Below are 19,169 nucleotides of genomic sequence, written 5' to 3'. Positions count from 1 at the left end.
TTGTGGAAAGTCAGAGCCCTTCGGTAAAGCCATTCTACTGCCAAAGTTTGTCTATGGAGATTGCATGACTGTGTGCTCGATTTTCTACACCTTTCAGTAACAGGTAAGGCTGAAATAGCCAAATCCACTCATTTGAAGCTATGTCCACATACTTTTGTATATATAATGTACATGTTTTTTTATAACGGAATTTGAAGGCACAAGGCAAGGTTTATTAAAATCTTAGAAGGCAGAAAATTATCTAACTACATTTAAGTGTGGATATCAGCTGGCAGGGATCTTTAACATGATTGTGTTTATGTATTTTTAAACACATTTAAAAAACAGATATTTTCCAAGACCCTTTTTCCATCTGTTTGACAAGAAATCAAAGCCTTTGCTTATCCCTAATTTTTTGGGATGGAAAATCGTTGGGAATATTATATATATATATATGCCTTAATTTCTGAAAAATATGGACTCAGATTTCATTTGATAACCAATTTGACATGCTCCTATTAACTTCACAATTTGGTGATCGTGGGTCCTTTTACATGGAAATTACCATACTTTAGATCTAGTGAAACGGAATACAGTAACATGGAAAACACTCAAACCCTGAGATTACTTTTAGTACACCAGAGATGCCTTCACTCTCAATATCCCCCTCTCTGCATTGCTGGTTATTTGGTAGGAGTATTTTCTCCAATGACCTATTTTGGCATTGCTTGCTTGTGCATTAGCCAAGTCTCTGTAGACTGCATTTGGCCAACCATGTGTTAATGTGACATCCTGACACAGTGGGCTTTAGGCTGTCCCTTGTGTGTTGTAGGCCAGATCACAGTAACATACTGTTGGTAATAACTGAATTCCAAATAGACCCTAGCCCATCCGATTTGGAATTCAGCATCTGAATCAGTCACCCTCCAGCTATTCACCCCACTTACCATTCCCTCTGCCTACCCTGTCCTTGGATACTATAGAAAAAAGAAAGCAAACAAATAAACGTGACAACAATGATTCAACAATGAACCATTCGTGGTAAATCAGTGAAGTATGAAGATAATGATCTGAGCCCTCCCCCTACGGCCCCGTCGACCCTCCATCCTGAGTGATTGTCCATGTGGCAAAGACTCGTCTTCTCTGACCTGCTAGAGTTTCAGGGAGCTACTAACAATCCTCTCATAGTAGTTATATTACAATACCTTGTGTGTTATAAACTGTCAATGGAAATGGACACTGTCTTTTTAAGTCATACAGGACTGGATTGCAGTTTTATATCATCTGGCTGAAGCGTTGGATCTTAATGAAGACTTGCTTTTATCAAAACAGAAGTGTGTATTTTACCTTTCCAAAATAAAGCCGCATTAAAATTAAGTCCACACCAGGGATGAGCAACTGATAGCTCCCTTTTGTATGCCCGTGGATCAATATTTTTTATATACATTACCAGTCAAAAGATTTAGAACACCTTCTCAATCAAGGGTTTCTTTATTTTTGCCATTTTCTACATCGTAGAATAATAGTAAAGACATCAAAACTATGAAATAACACATATGGGAATCATGTAGTAACCAAAAAAGTTATATAAATAATATCTATTTCAAATAGCCACCTTTTGCCTTGATGACAGCTTTGCACACTCTTGGCATTCTCTCAACCAGCTTCACCTGGAATGCTTTTCCATCAGTCTTAAAAGGAGTTCTCAAATATGCAGAGCACTTGTTGGCTGCTTTTCTTTCACTCTTTGGTCCGACTCATCCCAAACCATCTAAATTTTGCGACCTGCGTCCAGGACAGTGGAGACAGGTGGTACAAGGGGACACCAGCTTCCTGGACCCAAGAAACATGTCGGCAGACGTCTATAGCAACTCTGGTTGCCCTAGACATATGCAACAACCTCAAGGTCTACTTCCTCACACCAGCTGGTCGAGTGTCTTTTCAGGATGCTGCTATAACGTGTGGCACACTACAGTACATGTTTAAATGTTGGAGTGTGGTTTGTAAAGCATGTGCGCACATATGTTCTCTTCCTCTGGTTGATGACTGTTTATATGTCATGTGAGCTACACACTTGCTTTTGCCGTTTTTCTTATTCACACTTTACAAAATCACAAGACTACTATAATTACAGTCACACCAAAGGATTCTCAACTGGCTTCCTCTTTCAGCCACTGAAGCTGGGTCTGGGAGATGGGGCAGAAGTTGATGAAGTTGCAGGGCAGAGAGCAAGCCTGGACGGTGCGTTGGTGAGAAGGGCTTGGGCATTGGGGAGAGGGGACGGGGAGGTGATGAACCAGGCCGGGGAAAATAATGAACCACCAGTAGACAGGCACTCGCCGCTCAGCTCCGTCTCTGGGCTGTCCAAAAACACAACAACCCCCCCCTGCAGATGGTGAAATACATTGCGAGCAATCGTACACCATATGCATGGGCTCCTTTAAGTTAAAATGCTTACTCAAAAGAACTGATTTCGTAAACATCGCAATCTAATTAGCACACACCACAGGTGTCACCTTAATTGGGGCTTGTGTTAATGGCTGGAGTTGAATTAGTGGAATAGTATCAAATACAGCACACGCATGGTTTAATGCCATTCCATTTGCTCCGTTCCAGCTATTATTATTGCACACACAGTTTTCAAATGGTTGAACTAGCCCTGCTAATCATTATGATAATAATGGCACTGAATATTTCCCACTCACAATTTCTTCCATCCAGAAAACTACTGATTTCACATGTTCTAACTAGGTCTACTTATCACACACAAACAAAAAAAGAACTTTGCTGCATGACAAGAGTACATACCGTATCTGGCATATTGGTGTCTGACGATGTTTCAGGTAAACACGAAGCCAATCAAGTTGTCGAGAAAAAAAAATATGTGGTACTCAAACACCAGCGGCATTCATCTCCTTCACCCTTTTCTGAATGCCAACATATCAGTCCCAAATCTTTCTCCAGACTTCCTTGATCTCACTATGGGTGTTCAAATTTCATATCCTCTCCAGCTGTTGTTGTATTCGGCCAAGCACGCAAAAGACCACATCTAAGGTATTGTTTAACCCTACTAGCTCGCGCAGATGCTTCGCAAAAACTGGACATCGACAATTGCGCTCATAGCAAATCTTGAAATAAATATTGCAAGTAGTAGCATCTCACACATTGTTTGCGTGTTTATACCAGAAGAGATACTGGAAAATGTTATGTAAACATAGATGTGTGGCTTCTGTTGCAAAACTCACTTTCCAGGTAGAAAAATCAAATCTAATTCAAATGCTGGAACGTATTACAAGGAGACGCACGCCACTTGTGACTAAAAACTATATTACATCACGCACTATGCTCTATAGGGTCCCCTTCCGTAGGGTATAAATCGGCAATGACCCTAAACCTAACCTGTTTCCCGAAACCTAACTTTAAGCTCTAACTAGGGGTGAAAGTAGATTTCTTCTGGGTATGGGACCTTGTGTGTGCACATACTTGCATGAAAACATTTTATGGGCCTAATCATAGAATTACATATAGAATTCCTATTAATTTACATCTAAGAGGTGTAGTAGTAAAGATTTGTCATTTAAGTTAAAATATATTACCTTTTAATCTGACTTGTGCTGCATGAACACAGTCAACAACAAGCTGTAGGATACGAATGAATAAATGTTAACCTATTTTTCTGGAATTTGTCTTTCAGCAAGCCTGCCTCTCCTCCACCAGTACATGAACCAGTAGAAATGGAAGAGGCTCTAGAGTCTAGACAATCCTATCCAGCAATCAGGGCTGTGTATGCAAATACAAACATTTGCATCAACATGCCCACACGATGAGACTGAGCATTTCAATGACAAAAGCAGGCTCAGGGAAATAAAAAAAGTGTTGAGTGATGATTTAAAAATACAATTGAAATGTGGGCTTTAAATTCCAGGATTTCATACTCATTTCGACTTTTCATTTAGTAGAATTCGCTGCACATTGAGGAAGAGAATCGTCACCCAACATTACGAGACTTCCGGGAATGCCTATGAGTCAGACTCCGCATACCAGACCAGGGAGTGGGGTATGAAAAGTGAATGAGAGAAGTAAACAAATTTGTTACATTTTTCCCTAAGTCTAAAAGGTACAACCTAGATTCGAGCCAATGTTAAGTAGCTGAACATGTTACTTACTAAAACCTTGTGACAGTCATTTTTGTCAAAAACAACTTCATATCGAAGGACTGTCTTTGATTTGATGGCCTACACATGCTCAGTTCGGCACAAGACGACGGTTAGAACTGATGTGTTTTGTTTCTGCGCATTACTTCGCTTACAAGCGTGATCATCGATTCCTATTGGAGAAGCAGGTTTCTACATACAGTTGAAGTCAGAAGTTTACATAGAACTCAGCCAAATACATTTAAACTCAGTTTCAAAATTACTGACATTTAATCCTAATAACAATTCCCTGTTTTACATCAGTTAGAATCACCACTTTATTTTAAGAATGTGAAATGTCAGGATAATAGTAGAGAGAAAGATTTTTCTGGCTGCTTCATGCAGACAGACAGCTCTGGCTGCTCCTTGCAGACTGGCAGCTCCTTGCAGACTGGCAGCTTCATGCAGACTGGCAGCTTCATGCAGACTGGCAGCTCAGGCTGCTCCGAACAGGCTGGAGGCTCGGGCAGCGCTGTAGAGGAGGAAGGCTCTAGAAGCGCTGAACAGGCGGGAGATTCCGGTAGCGCTGTAGAGGAAGGCTCTGATAGCGCTGAACAGACAGGAGACTCCAGCAGCACAGGAGAGGTGAGGCGTACTGTAGGCCTGATGCTGGCACTGGTGGTACTGGGCCGAGGACACGCACAGGAAGCCTGGTGCGGGGAGCTGCTACCGAAGGACTGGTATGTGGCTCTGGATAGACCGGACCGTGCAGGCGCACTGGAGCTCTTGAGCACCGAGCCTGCCCAACCTTACCTGGCTCGATGCCCACTCTAGCCTGGCCAATACGAAGGGCTGGTATGAACCGCACCGGGCTATGCACCCGCACTGGAAACACTGTGCGCTCCATAGCATAACACGGTGCCTGCCCGGTCTCTCTAGCCCCCCGGTAAGCACAGGGAGTTTGCGCAGGTCTCCTACCTGGCATAGCCATACTCCCTGTAAGCCCCCCCCCAAATACATTTTTTGGGCTGACTCTCAGGCTTCCATCCGCGTCGCCGTGCTGCCTCCTCATACCAGCGCCTCTCCGCTTTCCGCCTCCAGTTCTTCCTTGGGATGGCGATATTCTCCAGGCTGAGCCCAGAGTCCTTTTCCGTCTAATATCTCCTCCCAAGTCCAGAAGTCCTTTGATCGCTGCTCCTCACGATTAACAAGGAGAGTTGGCTCAGGTCTGACTCCTGACTCTGCTACTCTCTCCCCGAGCCCTCCCCCAATACATTTTTGGGGCTGACTTTCGGGTTTCTTTCTGCGCCGCCGTGTCTTTCTCTTCGACTCCATTCTCCTATAGCCATCTTCGCACTGCTCCAGAGAATCCCAGGCGGGCTCCGGCACTCTCTCTGGGTCGACCGCCCACCTGTCTATTTCATCCCACGTCGTATACTCCATGCTTCTGCTGTCCATAACATCCTCCCTTCGCTGCTCCTGTTGTCGCTGCCTGTAACCACGCCACTCGGTCCGTGTGTGGAGGGTGATTCTGTAACGGCGTTCGTTCGTCGAAAGAGAGTCGGACCGAAATGCAGCGTGGTTGTTACTCATGTTCTTTAATGAAGAGAATGACGATACATGAAATAACTAAATAAATACAAAAACAACAAACGGAACGTGAAACCTAATACAGCCTATCTGGTGAACACTACACAGAGACAGGAACAATCACCCACGAAATACACAGTGAAACCCAGGCTACCTAAATACGGTTCCCCATCAGAGACAACAAGAATCACCTGACTGATTGAGAACCGCCTCAGGCAGCCAAGCCTAAACTAGACACACCCCTAATCAACCACAATCCCAATGCCTACAAAAAACCCAATACGACAACACAATAAACCCAAGTCACACCCTGGCCTGAACAAATAATTAAGGAAAACACAAAATACTATGACCAAGGCGTGACACCTTCAGGCATTTGGGAATTGCTCCCAAGGGTGAACCAGACTTGTGGAGGTCTACAATTATTTTTCTGAAGTCTTGGCTGATTTATTTTGATTTTCCCATGATGTCAAGCAAAGAGGCACTGAGTTTGAAGGTAGGACTTGAAATACATCCACAGGTACACCTCCAATTGACTCAAATGATGTCAATTAGCCAATCAGAAGCTTCTAAAGCCATGACATCATGTTCTGGAATTTTCCAAGCTGTTTAAAGGCACAGTCAAGTTCATGTAAACTTCTGGTCCACTGGAATTGTGATATAATTCACTGTATGTGAAATAGTCTAAACAATTGCTGGAAAAATAACTTGTCATGCACAAAGTAGATGTCCTAACCGACTTGCCAAAACTATATTTTGTTAACAAGAATTTTGTGGAGTGGTTGAAAAACAAGTTAATGACTCCAACCTAAGTGCATGTAAACTTCCGACTTAGTGTGTAGTACAATTAATAAAGTTTTAGTAAGTAGTAGGCAAGAAAGATTTCAGACAAGGCCAATCAAAAGGCTACTTTTGCGCGTTCGTCAACTAAAAATAATCCCAGCATCCAAACAATGCACTGTGCACCTGCCATTTGATTAATGTAAAGATACATCTGTTACGAATGGTGGCGAGGCGTAATTATTTTGTTGTTGCCTGTTTTGCATGTTATTTTGGCATTAATTCCAGTCACATATCAGTTTGCAAACAATGTAAAAACAGTGTTCCATCACTCATGGGGACACTACGTCACCGCAGAATCTACAGGGAGAGCAAGGCAGTTCAAGCTCCCTTGGGTGCTGTCATAGATTTACATTAGAAGTGCCCATCCAAGAAGGTTCAAGGTAATTGGCCACAGATAAATTATGTCAAATCACGTTATATCTACCGTAGCTTTAATTGGACTGATCATGTCATCATCATATTTTCTAAATCTTAGCCATCAAGCTCGACAAGCAGTCATCATTGTGAATCAAGTCGACAATCTACTGGCAAATCCTTGTCATATTAAGAGAAATTATAGATAAACAGTATCGGTGCTCATCGGCGATTGGACATTAACATTACACAGCAAGTTGGAAATCGCAAATTCAACAATGAGTAGTATGGAAGGAATCTGTGGCGAGGGTGTGAAGTCTGGGTTTAAGGATTTAAAACATCGGTCTGAAAAGGTCTCTTTTCCAAGCTTAAAAGGATAAACATTCTCTCACACACACTCATCCTGGCCCAGAAAAGGTTCAATATACTGGCCATGCTGTCAATCCAGCATGATTTCTGCCGAACAGCATTTCTTTTACCCCTTTTTCTCAACGATTTCTGTGGTATCCAATTGGTAGTTGCAGTCTTATCCCATCGCTGCAACTCCCCATACGGACTCGGGAGAGGCGAAAGTCGGGAGCCGTCCGTCCTCCAAAACACAACCCAGCCACAATGCCCGCTTAACCCGGAAGCCAGCTGCACCATTGTGTCGGAGGAAACACCCTACACCTGGCGACCATGTCAGTGTGCATTGCGCCAGGCCCATCACAAGAGTGCACGATGGGACAAGAACATGCCTGCTGGCCAAACCCTCCCCTAACCCTTGAGGACGCTGGGCCAATTGTGCACTGCCCCATGAGTCTTACAGTCGTGGCAGGCTGCGACAGGGCCTAGACTCGAACCAGGATCTCTAGTTGCACAGTGACTTAGACCACTGCACCACTTGGGAGGCCCCCTGATGAGAAAATTTGCACACAACGACCGCCGCACCACGTTCCTGTTCAATTGAGCACAGCACAGCAAGGCGAGTCCAAAAATGTCTAGTATGCTGCTGCATAAATTATGTAATATACCAGGGAGATATGTATACTGTCGCTAAGAATGTAATACTATGTGTATGTTGTGTAGTAAGCTGTTAGTAGCCCATCTCACCCTAAAAAGTTGGTCCCTTTCTCCCTCAGAACGTAGCCTACTGTTCTGACTTGGTGGTGCACGTGTAGCCTATAGCCTGTTTTATAGAAATGTCATCATTGAATATTGTAAAAGCTTTCTTTGTCTGCTTATATGCCCCTTTTATTTATCCTATGGTCCTGACTTGGTGTACACGGATAATACAGCCAATGTCCACACTGTATTTCTGATAAATTTCATGTTATTTTAAGGGACAAATGTTTTGAACAGTAGTGTATATAAAAGTGGATCCTCACGATTGTATTTATCTTTTCAGATCACATAGGCCTAATAATAATAAATTACTTCAAATGGTGGGCTAACAGAGACACTCATATTTTGGCATTCGTTATTATTTCAAGAGAATGAGGTTCTAATTGACTACTGTAAACAAATCCACAAGTCAGCATTGGTAAGGAAACCCTCCATGGTGCTGAAAGGAAAGCTCTGCTATTGGGACAGCTTTATGTAGGCCCTAACAGTTTGGAGCAACGTGTGTCTAAGTTATAGTCAAATCTAATTTTATTTGTCACATGCGCCAAATACAACAGGTGCTTACTTACAAGCACTTAACCAACAATGCAGTTAAGAAAAATACGAGTTTATTAAGAAACTGTTTTTAAAAGTATAATTACAGAGCAGAAGTAAAATAACAATATAAATTTAAAAAATAACAATAGCGAGGCTATATACAGCTGGTACAGTCAGCCACCAATTGTGCAAGTTCTCATACTTAAAAAGATGAGGCATGTAATTTTCATCATAGGTACACATCAACTATGACAGACAAAATAAGAAAAATAAAACCAGAAAAAAATCACATTGTAGGATTTTTTTAATGAATTTATTTGCAAATTATGGTGGAAAATAAGTATTTGATCACCTACAAACAAGCAAGATTTCTGGCTCTCACTGACCTGTAACTTCTTCTATAAGAGGCTTCTCTGTCCTCCACTCATTACCTGTATTAATGGCACCTGTTTGAACTTGTTATCAGTATAAAAGACACCTGTCCACAACCTCAAACAGTCACACTCCAAACTCCACTATGGCCAAGACCAAAGAGCTGTCAAAGGACACCAGAAAACAAAATTGTAAACCTGCACCAGGCTGGGAAGACTGAATCTGCAATAGGTAAGCAGCTTGGTTTGAATAAATCAACTGTGGGAGTAATTATTAGGAAATGGAAGACATGGAAGACATACAAGACCAATGATAATCTACCTCGATCTGGGGCTCCACGCAAGATCAACCCGTGGGATCAAAATGATCACAAGAACAGTGAGCAAAAATCCCAGAACCACACGGTGGGACCTAGTGAATGACCTGCAGAGAGCTGGGACCAAAGTAACAAAGCCTACCATCAGTAACACACTATGCCGCCAGGGTCTCAAATCCTTCAGTGCCAGACGTGTCCCCCTGCTTAAGCAAGTACATGTCCAGACCCGTCTGAAGTTTGCTAGAGAGTATTTGGATGATCCAGAGGAATATGTCATATGGTCAGATGAAACCAAAACATAACTTTTTGGTAAAAACTCAACTCGTGTTTGGAGGACAAAGAATGCCGAGTTGCATCCAAAGAACACCATACCTACTGTGAAGCATGGGGGTGGAAACATCATGCTTTGGGGCTGTTTTTCTGCAAAGGGACCAGGACAACTTATCCATGTAAAGGAAAGAATGAATGGAGCCATGTATCGTGAGATTTTGAGTGAACACCTCCTTCCATCAGCAAGGGCATTGAAGATGAAACGTGGCTGGGTCTTTCAGCATGACAATGATCCCAAACATACCGCCCGGGCAACGAAGGAGTGGCTTCGTCTGAAGCATTTCAAGGTCCTGGAGTGGCCTAGCCAGTCTCCAAATCTCAACCCCATAGAAAATCTTTGGAGGGAGTTGAAAGTCCATGTTGCCCAGCAACAGCCCCAAAGCATCACTGCTCTAGAGGAGATCTGCATGGAGGAATGGGCCAAAATACCAGCAACAGTGTGTGAAAACCTTGTGGTGACTTACAGAAAATGGTTGACCTCTGTCATTGCCAACGAAAGGGTATATAACAAAGTATTGAGAAACTTTTGTTTGACCAAATACTTATTTTCCACCATAATTTGCAAATAAATTCATTAAAAATCCTACAATGTGATTTTCTGGATTTTTTTCTCTCATTTTGTCTGTCATAGTTGAAGTATACCTATGATGAAAATTACAGGCCTCTCATATTTTTAAGTAGGAGAACCTGCACAATTGGTGGCTGACTAAATACTTTTTTGCCCCACTGTAGTCTGTGCGGGGGAACCGGTTAGTTGAGGTAATTTGCACATGTAGATTATTAAAGTGACTATGCATAGATAATTAACAGAGAGTATCAGAGGTGTAAGAGAGGTGGTGGTGGGGGGGGTGGCAATACAAATAGTCTGGGTAGTCATTTGTTTAGCTGATCAAGAGACTTATGCCTGGAAGCTTTTAAGAAGCCTTTTGGACCTAGACTTTGCACTCCGGTACCGCATGCAGAGAGACCAGTCTGACTAGGGTGGCTGGAGTCTTTTTGGGACTTCCTCTGATACCGCCTAGTAGAGAGGTCCTGGATAGCAGGAATCTTGGCTCCAGTGATTTACTGGGTAGTAAGCATTACCCTCTGTAGAGCCTTGCGGTCGGAAGTCCAAGTAGTTGCCATACCAGGCAGTGATGCAACCAGTCAGGATGCTCTCGATTTTGCAGCTGTAAAACCTTTTGAGGATCTGAGGACCCATGCCAAATCTTTTTAGTCTCCTGAGAGGGAAAAGGCTTTGTTGTGCCCTCTTCACGACTGTCTTGTTTGTAAGTTTGTATCATGATAGTTTGTTGTTGAAATTCCTTGGTGTCAACATCAAGCTCTCAACCTACTCCACTACAGTCCCGTCAATGAGAATGGGGGCGTGCTTGGTCCTCCTTTTCCTGTAGTCCACAATCATCTCCTTTGTCTTGATCACGTTGAGGGAGAAGTTGTAGTCCTGACATCACATGAGCAGGTCTCTGACCTCCTCCGTACATGGTGTCCCATCGTTGTTGGTGATTAGTCTTACCACTGTTGTATCATCCGGTTCCGGTTGGAGCGAGTGGTCGCATCTGCACGTCGCTCCAACGGGTAGTATAACTTTTTCATTATATCTCGGTTTGATTTGTCTTATCTTAGCAATTTCTTCTCAGCTAGCTACATAGCCGTCTTTGTATCAAAGATAATTGCGTAATTATCGTATTTCGCCGTCCTAACGTAGTCTTCACTAGCCAGCTAGCTAACGTCCACTGATTAGCTGCACTGAGAAACTTTTACACTCAACTGAACGACTTGATTAGTTTAGTGTTAGCTACCTACATAGCTGTCTTTGCTGTCTTCGTATCATCGTATCCAAGATAATTGTGTTGTTTAGGTTTAGAGTGTGTAGTCTTAGAGTGATTATCTTAATTTACCGAGGTTAGCTAGCCAGCTATTTGTCGTCCTTAACGTAGGTGACTCTGCTAGCTAGCCAACGCTAGCCAACGTCTTTTGTATAGAACTCAACTACCCGGTCGCATTCACAGGTTGTATCACATTTTCACTTCATTTCATTACAGTACAACGGTTTGATTTGTTTGATCGTAGCTAGCTACTTAGCTAGCTACATAGCCGTCTTTGTATCAAAGATAATTGTGTAGTCTAGAGCGATTTTCTAGGTTCGCTAGCCATCTATTGTCGTTCTTTTAACGCAACGTAACGTAAACAACACTGCTAGCTAGCCTGCTAGCCCCCGAATAGCAACACTGCAGAAACTATTACACTCAACGGAATGACTTGATTAGTGTAGTGTCAACAACGCACCCACTGCCAGCTGGCCTACTTCAGCAGTACTGTATCATTTTAATCATTTTAGTCAATAAGATTCTTGCTACGTAGCTTAACTTTCTGAACATTCGAGACGTGTAGTCCACTTGTCATTCCAATCTCCTTTGCATTAGCGTAGCCTCTTCTGTAGCCTGTCAACTATGTGTCTGTTTATCCCTGTTCTCTCCTCTCTGCACAGACCATACAAACGCTCCTCACCACGTGGCCGCGGCCACCCTACTCTGGTGGTCCCAGCGCGCACGACCCACGTGGAGTTCCAGGTCTCCGGTAGCCTCTGGAACTGCCAATCTGCGGTCAACAAGGCAGAGTTCATCTCAGCCTATGCCTCCCTCCAGTCCCTCGACTTCTTGGCACTGACGGAAACATGGATCACCACAGACAACACTGCTACTCCTACTGCTCTCTCTTCGTCCGCCCACGTGTTCTCGCACACCCCGAGAGCGTCTGGTCAGCGGGGTGGTGGCACCGGGATCCTCATCTCTCCCAAGTGGTCATTCTCTCTTTCTCCCCTTACCCATCTGTCTATCGCCTCCTTTGAATTCCATGCTGTCACAGTTACTAGCCCTTTCAAGCTTAACATCCTTATCATTTATCGCCCTCCAGGTTCCTCGGAGAGTTCATCAATGAGCTTGATGCCTTGATAAGCTCCTTTCCTGAGGACGGCTCACCTCTCACAGTTCTGGGCGACTTTAACCTCCCCACGTCTACCTTTGACTCTTTCCTCTCTGCCTCCTTCTTTCCACTCCTCTCCTCTTTTGACCTCACCCTCTCACCTTCCCCCCCTACTCACAAGGCAGGCAATACGCTCGACCTCATCTTTACTAGATGCTGTTCTTCCACTAACCTCACTGCAACTCCCCTCCAAGTCTCCGACCACTGCCTTGTATCCTTTTCCCTCTTGCTCTCATCCAACACCTCCCACACTGCCCCTACTCGGATGGTATCGCGCCGTCCCAACCTTCGCTCTCTCTCCCCCGCTACTCTCTCCTCTTCCATCCTATCATCTCTTCCCTCCGCTCAAACCTTCTCCCACCTATCTCCTGATTCTGCCTCCTCAACCCTCCTCTCCTCCCTCTCTGCATCCCTTGACTCTCTATGTCCCCTATCCTCCAGGCCGGCTCGGTCCTCCCCTCCCGCTCCGTGGCTCGATGACTCATTGCGAGCTCACAGAACAGGGCTCCGGGCAGCCGAGCGGAAATGGAGGAAAACTCGCCTCCCTGCGGACCTGGCATCCTTTCACTCCCTCCTCTCTACATTTTCCTCCTCTGTCTCTGCTGCTAAAGCCACTTTCTACCACGCTAAATTCCAAGCATCTGCCTCTAACCCTAGGAAGCTCTTTGCCACCTTCTCCTCCCTCCTGAATCCTCCGCCCCCTCCCCCTCCTCCCTCTCTGCAGATGACTTCGTCAACCATTTTGAAAAGAAGGTCGACGACATCCGATCCTCGTTTGCTAAGTCAAACGACACCGCTGGTTCTGCTCACACTGCCCTACCCTGTGCTCTGACCTCTTTCTCCCCTCTCTCTCCAGATGAAATCTCGCGTCTTGTGACGGCCGGCCGCCCAACAACCTGCCCGCTTGACCCTATCCCCTCCTCTCTTCTCCAGACCATTTCCGGAGACCTTCTCCCTTACCTCACCTCGCTCATCAACTCATCCCTGACCGTTGGCTACGTCCCTTCCGTCTTCAAGAGAGCGAGAGTTGCACCCCTTCTGAAAAAAACCTACACTCGATCCCTCCGATGTCAACAATTACAGACCAGTATCCCTTCTTTCTTTTCTCTCCAAAACTCTTGAACGTGCCGTCCTTGGCCAGCTCTCCCGCTATCTCTCTCTGAATGACCTTCTTGATCCAAATCAGTCAGGTTTCAAGACTAGTCATTCAACTGAGACTGCTCTCCTCTGTATCACGGAGGCGCTCCGCACTGCTAAAGCTAACTCTCTCTCCTCTGCTCTCATCCTTCTAGATCTATCGGCTGCCTTCGATACTGTGAACCATCAGATCCTCCTCTCCACCCTCTCCGAGTTGGGCATCTCCGGCGCGGCCCACGCTTGGATTGCGTCCTACCTGACAGGTCGCTCCTACCAGGTGGCGTGGCGAGAATCTGTCTCCTCACCACGCGCTCTCACCACTGGTGTCCCCCAGGGCTCTGTTCTTGGCCCTCTCCTATTCTCGCTATACACCAAGTCACTTGGCTCTGTCATAACCTCACATGGTCTCTCTTATCATTGCTATGCAGACGACACACAATTAATCTTCTCCTTTCCCCCTTCTGATGACCAGGTGGCGAATCGCATCTCTGCATGTCTGGCAGACATATCAGTGTGGATGACGGATCACCACCTCAAGCTGAACCTCGGCAAGACGGAGCTGCTCTTCCTCCCGGGGAAGGACTGCCCGTTCCATGATCTCGCCATCACGGTCGACAACTCCATTGTGTCCTCCTCCCAGAGCGCCAAGAACCTTGGCGTGATCCTGGACAACACCCTGTCGTTCTCAACTAACATCAAGGCGGTGGCCCGTTCCTGTAGGTTCATGCTCTACAACATCCGCAGAGTACGACCCTGCCTCACACAGGAAGCGGCGCAGGTCCTAATCCAGGCACTTGTCATCTCCCGTCTGGATTACTGCAACTCGCTGTTGGCTGGGCTCCCTGCCTGTGCCATTAAACCCTTCAACTCATCCAGAACGCCGCAGCCCGTCTGGTGTTCAACCTTCCCAAGTTCTCTCACGTCACCCCGCTCCTCCGTTCTCTCCACTGGCTTCCAGTTGAAGCTCGCATCCGCTACAAGACCATGGTGCTTGCCTACGGAGCTGTGAGGGGAACGGCACCTCAGTACCTCCAGGCTCTGATCAGGCCCTACACCCAAACAAGGGCACTGCGTTCATCCACCTCTGGCCTGCTCGCCTCCCTACCACTGAGGAAGTACAGCTCCCGCTCAGCCCAGTCAAAACTGTTCGCTGCCCTGGCCCCCCAATGGTGGAACAAACTCCCTCACGACGCCAGGACAGCGGAGTCAATCACCACCTTCCGGAGACACCTGAAACCCCACCTCTTTAAGGAATACCTAGGATAGGTTAAGTAATCCCTCTCACCCCACCCCCCTAAGTTTTAGATGCACTATTGTTAAGTGACTGTCCCACTGGATGTCATAAGGTGAATGCACCAATTTGTAAGTCGCTCTGGATAAGAGCGTCTGCTAAATGACTTAAATGTAAATGTAAACTTGATGACGGTATTGGAGTTGTGCCTGGCCATGCAGTCATGAGTGAACAGGGAGTACAGGAGGGGACAGAGCATGTACCCCTGAGGGGCCCTTGTGACCAGGATCAGCGTGGCGGATGTGTTGACCTTACCACCTGGGGGTTGCCCATCAGGAAGTCCAGGATCCAGTCGCAGAAGGAGGTGTTTAGTCCCGGGGTCCTTAATGATGAGCATTGAGGACACTATGGTGTTGAACACTGAGCTTTGTTCCATGAATAGCATTCTCAGTCAGGGACAGGTTGAAAATGTCAGTGAAGACACCAGTTGGTCAGCGCATGCTCAGAGTACACATCCTGGTAATTCGTCTGTGAATGTTGACCTGTTTAAAAGGTCATACATCGGCTACGTGTGATCACACAGTTGTCCGGAACAGCTGATGCGCTCATGCATGTTTCAGTGTTACTTTCCACGAAGCAAGTATAGAAGTAATTTAGCTTGTCTGGTAGGTTTGGATCACTGGGCAGCTCTCGGCTGTGCTTCCCTTCGTAGTCTGTAATGGTTTGCAAGCCCTTATAAGCATCCGGGTTAGAGTCCCGCTTCTTGAAAGCTGCAGCTCAAGCCTTTAGCTCAGTGCGGATGCTGCTTGTAATCCATGGCATCGGGTTGGGGTATGTACATACAGTCACTGTGGGGATGACATCAATGAATTTATTGACGAAGCCTGTGACTTATGTGGTGTACTCAACGAAATCGGAAGAATTCCAGACCATATTCCAGTCTGTGCTAGCAAAACAGTCCTGTAGCTTAGCATCTGCTTCATCTGACCACTTTTTAATTGACCGAATCAGTGGTGCTTCCTGCTTTAGTTTTTGCTTGTAAGCAGGAAGATAGTGTTATGATCAGATTTGCCAAATGGAGGGAGATCTTTGTAAGAGTCTCTGTGTGTGGAGTAAAGGTGGTCTAGATGGTAGGATATACGTTCTGGTAGTTTGTCTATTTTATTATCCAATGATTGTACGTTGGCTAATAGGACCGATGTAAAGACAGATTACCCATTCGCCGTCGGATCCTTACAAGGCACCCAGACATACATCCCCCATTTCCCCGTCTCTTTCTCCTGCAACTGACGGGAATCCTTCGCATCCGACTCGTTAAAGCAAAAATATTTTTTCCAGTACAGGGTGAGTAATCGCTGTCCTGATATCTAGAAGCTCTTTTCGGGTCATAAGAGACAGTGGCAGAAACATTACGTACAAAGTAAGTTACAAATAACATGAAAAAAAAACACAATAGCACAATTGGTTACAGGACTGTAAAACAGCAGCCATCTCCTCCAGCACTATTATAAGTGCAGTTAATGTATTGTTTAGTGGTGTGTAGTGGCTTCGGTGACATGCATCCAAAACATTTGTGAGTTTGCCCCACCAAGTTTTATATGCTAAAATTGCAATGGTTACGAAACACCAAAAAGTCTAATGACATTCAGCAAGTGTAGCCTGTGTCTACGCACGTCGGTCTCAGCCACTCATCTCTGCCTCATCTCTGGTAAAAAAATGTCTGTGTTCTCATCGATCCACACACAATTTTGGAGCTTAGACCACCCGTTTAAGTCCATTCGCTCATTTTTCATGCAACTGACATGCAGTAATGACAAGTAATAGTGTAATAGCATACAGTTTTCTTAGCATTTTGTTTAATATATTGTTGGCTCATGTTTGAACCAGTATGTCGTACCCCCACTATTTATTTTGTCAGTATGCCGTACCGGACCAGCTTACTTTCACAGACCGGCTTACACTGCCACTAACCCTAACCCCTAGCTTAGCTAATGATAGCCACCTAGCTAACGTTAGCTACAACAAATTCGTAACATATCATACATTATTGCAAATGTTTAACATATTTTATGAATTGGAATTCGTAACATGCACTACATGGCTGCACATAAGCATAAGCCATACACAATGCCTAGTGTCAGCTGGAGTGGTGTAAAGCTCACTGTCATTGGACTCCGGAGCAATGGAAACTGGTCCTCTGGAGTGATGAATCACGCTCCACAATCTGGCTGGATGAATCTGGGTTTGACAGATGTCAGGAGAATGCTACCTGCCCGAATGCATAGTGCTAACTGTAAAGTTTGGTGGAGGAGAAATAATGGTCTGGGGCTGTTTTTCATGGTTTGGGCTAGGCCACTTAGTGACGAGAAATAATGCTACAGCATACAATGACATTCTAGACAATTCTGTGTTTCCAACATTGTGGCAACAGTTTAGGGAAGGCCCTTTCCTGTTTCAGCATGACAATGCCCCCCTGCACAAAGCGAGGTCCAAACAGAAATGGTTTCTTGAGATTGGTGTGGAAGAACTTGACTGGCCTGCACAGAGCCCTGACTTCCACCCCATCTAAAACTTTAGGTATCAATTGGAACGCAGACTGCGAGCCAGGTCTAATCGCCCAACATCAGCGCCCGACCTCACTAATGCTTGTGGCTGAATGGAAGCAGGTCCCCGCAGCAATGTTCCAACATCTAGTACTTCCTGTTATATGAGCAAAGGGGGTGAGGGGACCAACTCCATATTAATGCCCATGATTTTTGTAATGAGATGTTCGACGAGCAGTTGTCCCCATACTTTTGGCCGTGTAATGTATCACACGAATTTCAGGACAATAAATACATATCAAAAGAAGCATAACTACATCATAAACAATGGAGGGATATGAATGCAATTTTAATATGTTACAATGACCCCTGAGCCCAGGTTGCAATTGAGAACCCAAGAGGCCCCCCTAAAGGGGGAAAGAGAAATACCACTGCCCCAGAAAAACTGCTGATGGATTTCTGTGATTCAAGGCTCAAATCGCTGACACAGACATGACTATTTACCACTTAATGCCCCATTATCGATGGAAGTGAAAAAAATCAGCTCCAGTGCAAAATCAGATCTGGTGTCTTCAAAGTTGAACTCCATTGTTTTTTAAGACGCAAATGAAAAAAAGGCCTCAGTTTAAGTCAACATGTATTAAATCATTTCTATGGAGCCAATATCCACTGTCTGTGATTAAAGTTACACTGTGTCATAGGCTATGTGCACTCCAGAATGGCTGGGATTAAATAAATAGAGAATTAGGCATGGATATAAAATAGTTGATGTGCATAAATGATGTAGAGCTTTCCTATTAATATAATTAATATGTAAATATGGAATATTAAGTGTGCAAACATGTTCTTATCTTTGAACATGATAGAAGATAACGTTATATTGAAACCAGATAAATGTTAGATTGGTAATGGATCGAAAGCCATTCGAATTGTCCAACGAGGAACAATGGTAGATTACCAGAATATGATTTTACATATTTAACAAAAAAACTCGGACATACATTGAGCTGGAACTTCTCCTGGCTGAGCCAAAAACCAGAAAGAACACTATTTCAGAATGCAATCACAGAGCAATAAGCCTGCGTCGCAAATGAAGAGAAAAGAGAAAGAGAGAGATATTCGACTAGAATGTACGGAGAAGTAGACTACGTCCTGGGAGACAAAAACTGGTTACCTTGCATGAGGTCGGTGATAGTTTTGGAATCTCCGGGAGTCATCGGTCTGGCTTGAGTACAGTCGCAGATGAACCAAAGGATCGCACTTTCAAGCCCAGCAGTCGAATCTAGATATAACTGTCTGTCACCCTTTCGCTCTCATTGAAGCGCACACCCGGAGCATCAGCCACTCTCATCACTAATTGATTTGAAGCCAGACATGATGCAAACAGAGCCCTGATTTTATTTTTCAAAGAGCTTGGTTTGACTCCATCCACTCTGCTTAGCAGCCACAAACACACCGCTCTATCGGAACGTGCTAAGATTTGTGCCGAGCGCTGCCTTGAGTAGCACTGTGGAAGGAGGAGTCTTGTCAGGTGACCAGGTGAATCGCTGTTGTAGCCTACCAATTCAAAATTGCTATCTTTCAGAGGAGGCTGGTATGGTGAGCTATAGGAGGACGGGCTCATTGTAATGGCTGGAATGTAAATGTTGGAATGGAGTCAAACATGTCGTTTCCATATGTTTGATGCATTCCATTAACTCCATTCCAGCCATTACAAT

The 19,169-nt window shown here is 44.9% G+C and overlaps 1 protein-coding gene across 1 annotated transcript in view; it reads right to left on the bottom strand.

The window, feature by feature from the left end:
* LOC124037186 (heparan sulfate glucosamine 3-O-sulfotransferase 1-like) overlaps positions 1-18,951 on the bottom strand; it is a 67,535-nt gene extending 48,584 nt beyond the window's left edge. The window contains exon 1 of the mRNA XM_046351856.1: positions 18,626-18,951. The gene's annotated coding sequence lies outside the window, so the exon portion shown is untranslated. The remainder of the gene's footprint in view (positions 1-18,625) is intronic.
* Between the last annotated feature and the right edge of the window lie 218 nt (positions 18,952-19,169).

This window comes from Oncorhynchus gorbuscha, linkage group LG06 (assembly GCF_021184085.1).
Source record: "Oncorhynchus gorbuscha isolate QuinsamMale2020 ecotype Even-year linkage group LG06, OgorEven_v1.0, whole genome shotgun sequence".
NCBI lineage: Eukaryota > Metazoa > Chordata > Actinopteri > Salmoniformes > Salmonidae > Oncorhynchus > Oncorhynchus gorbuscha.
The sequence above is the reverse complement of the archived record's forward strand: the minus strand, read 5'-3'. Positions and strand labels throughout refer to the sequence as shown.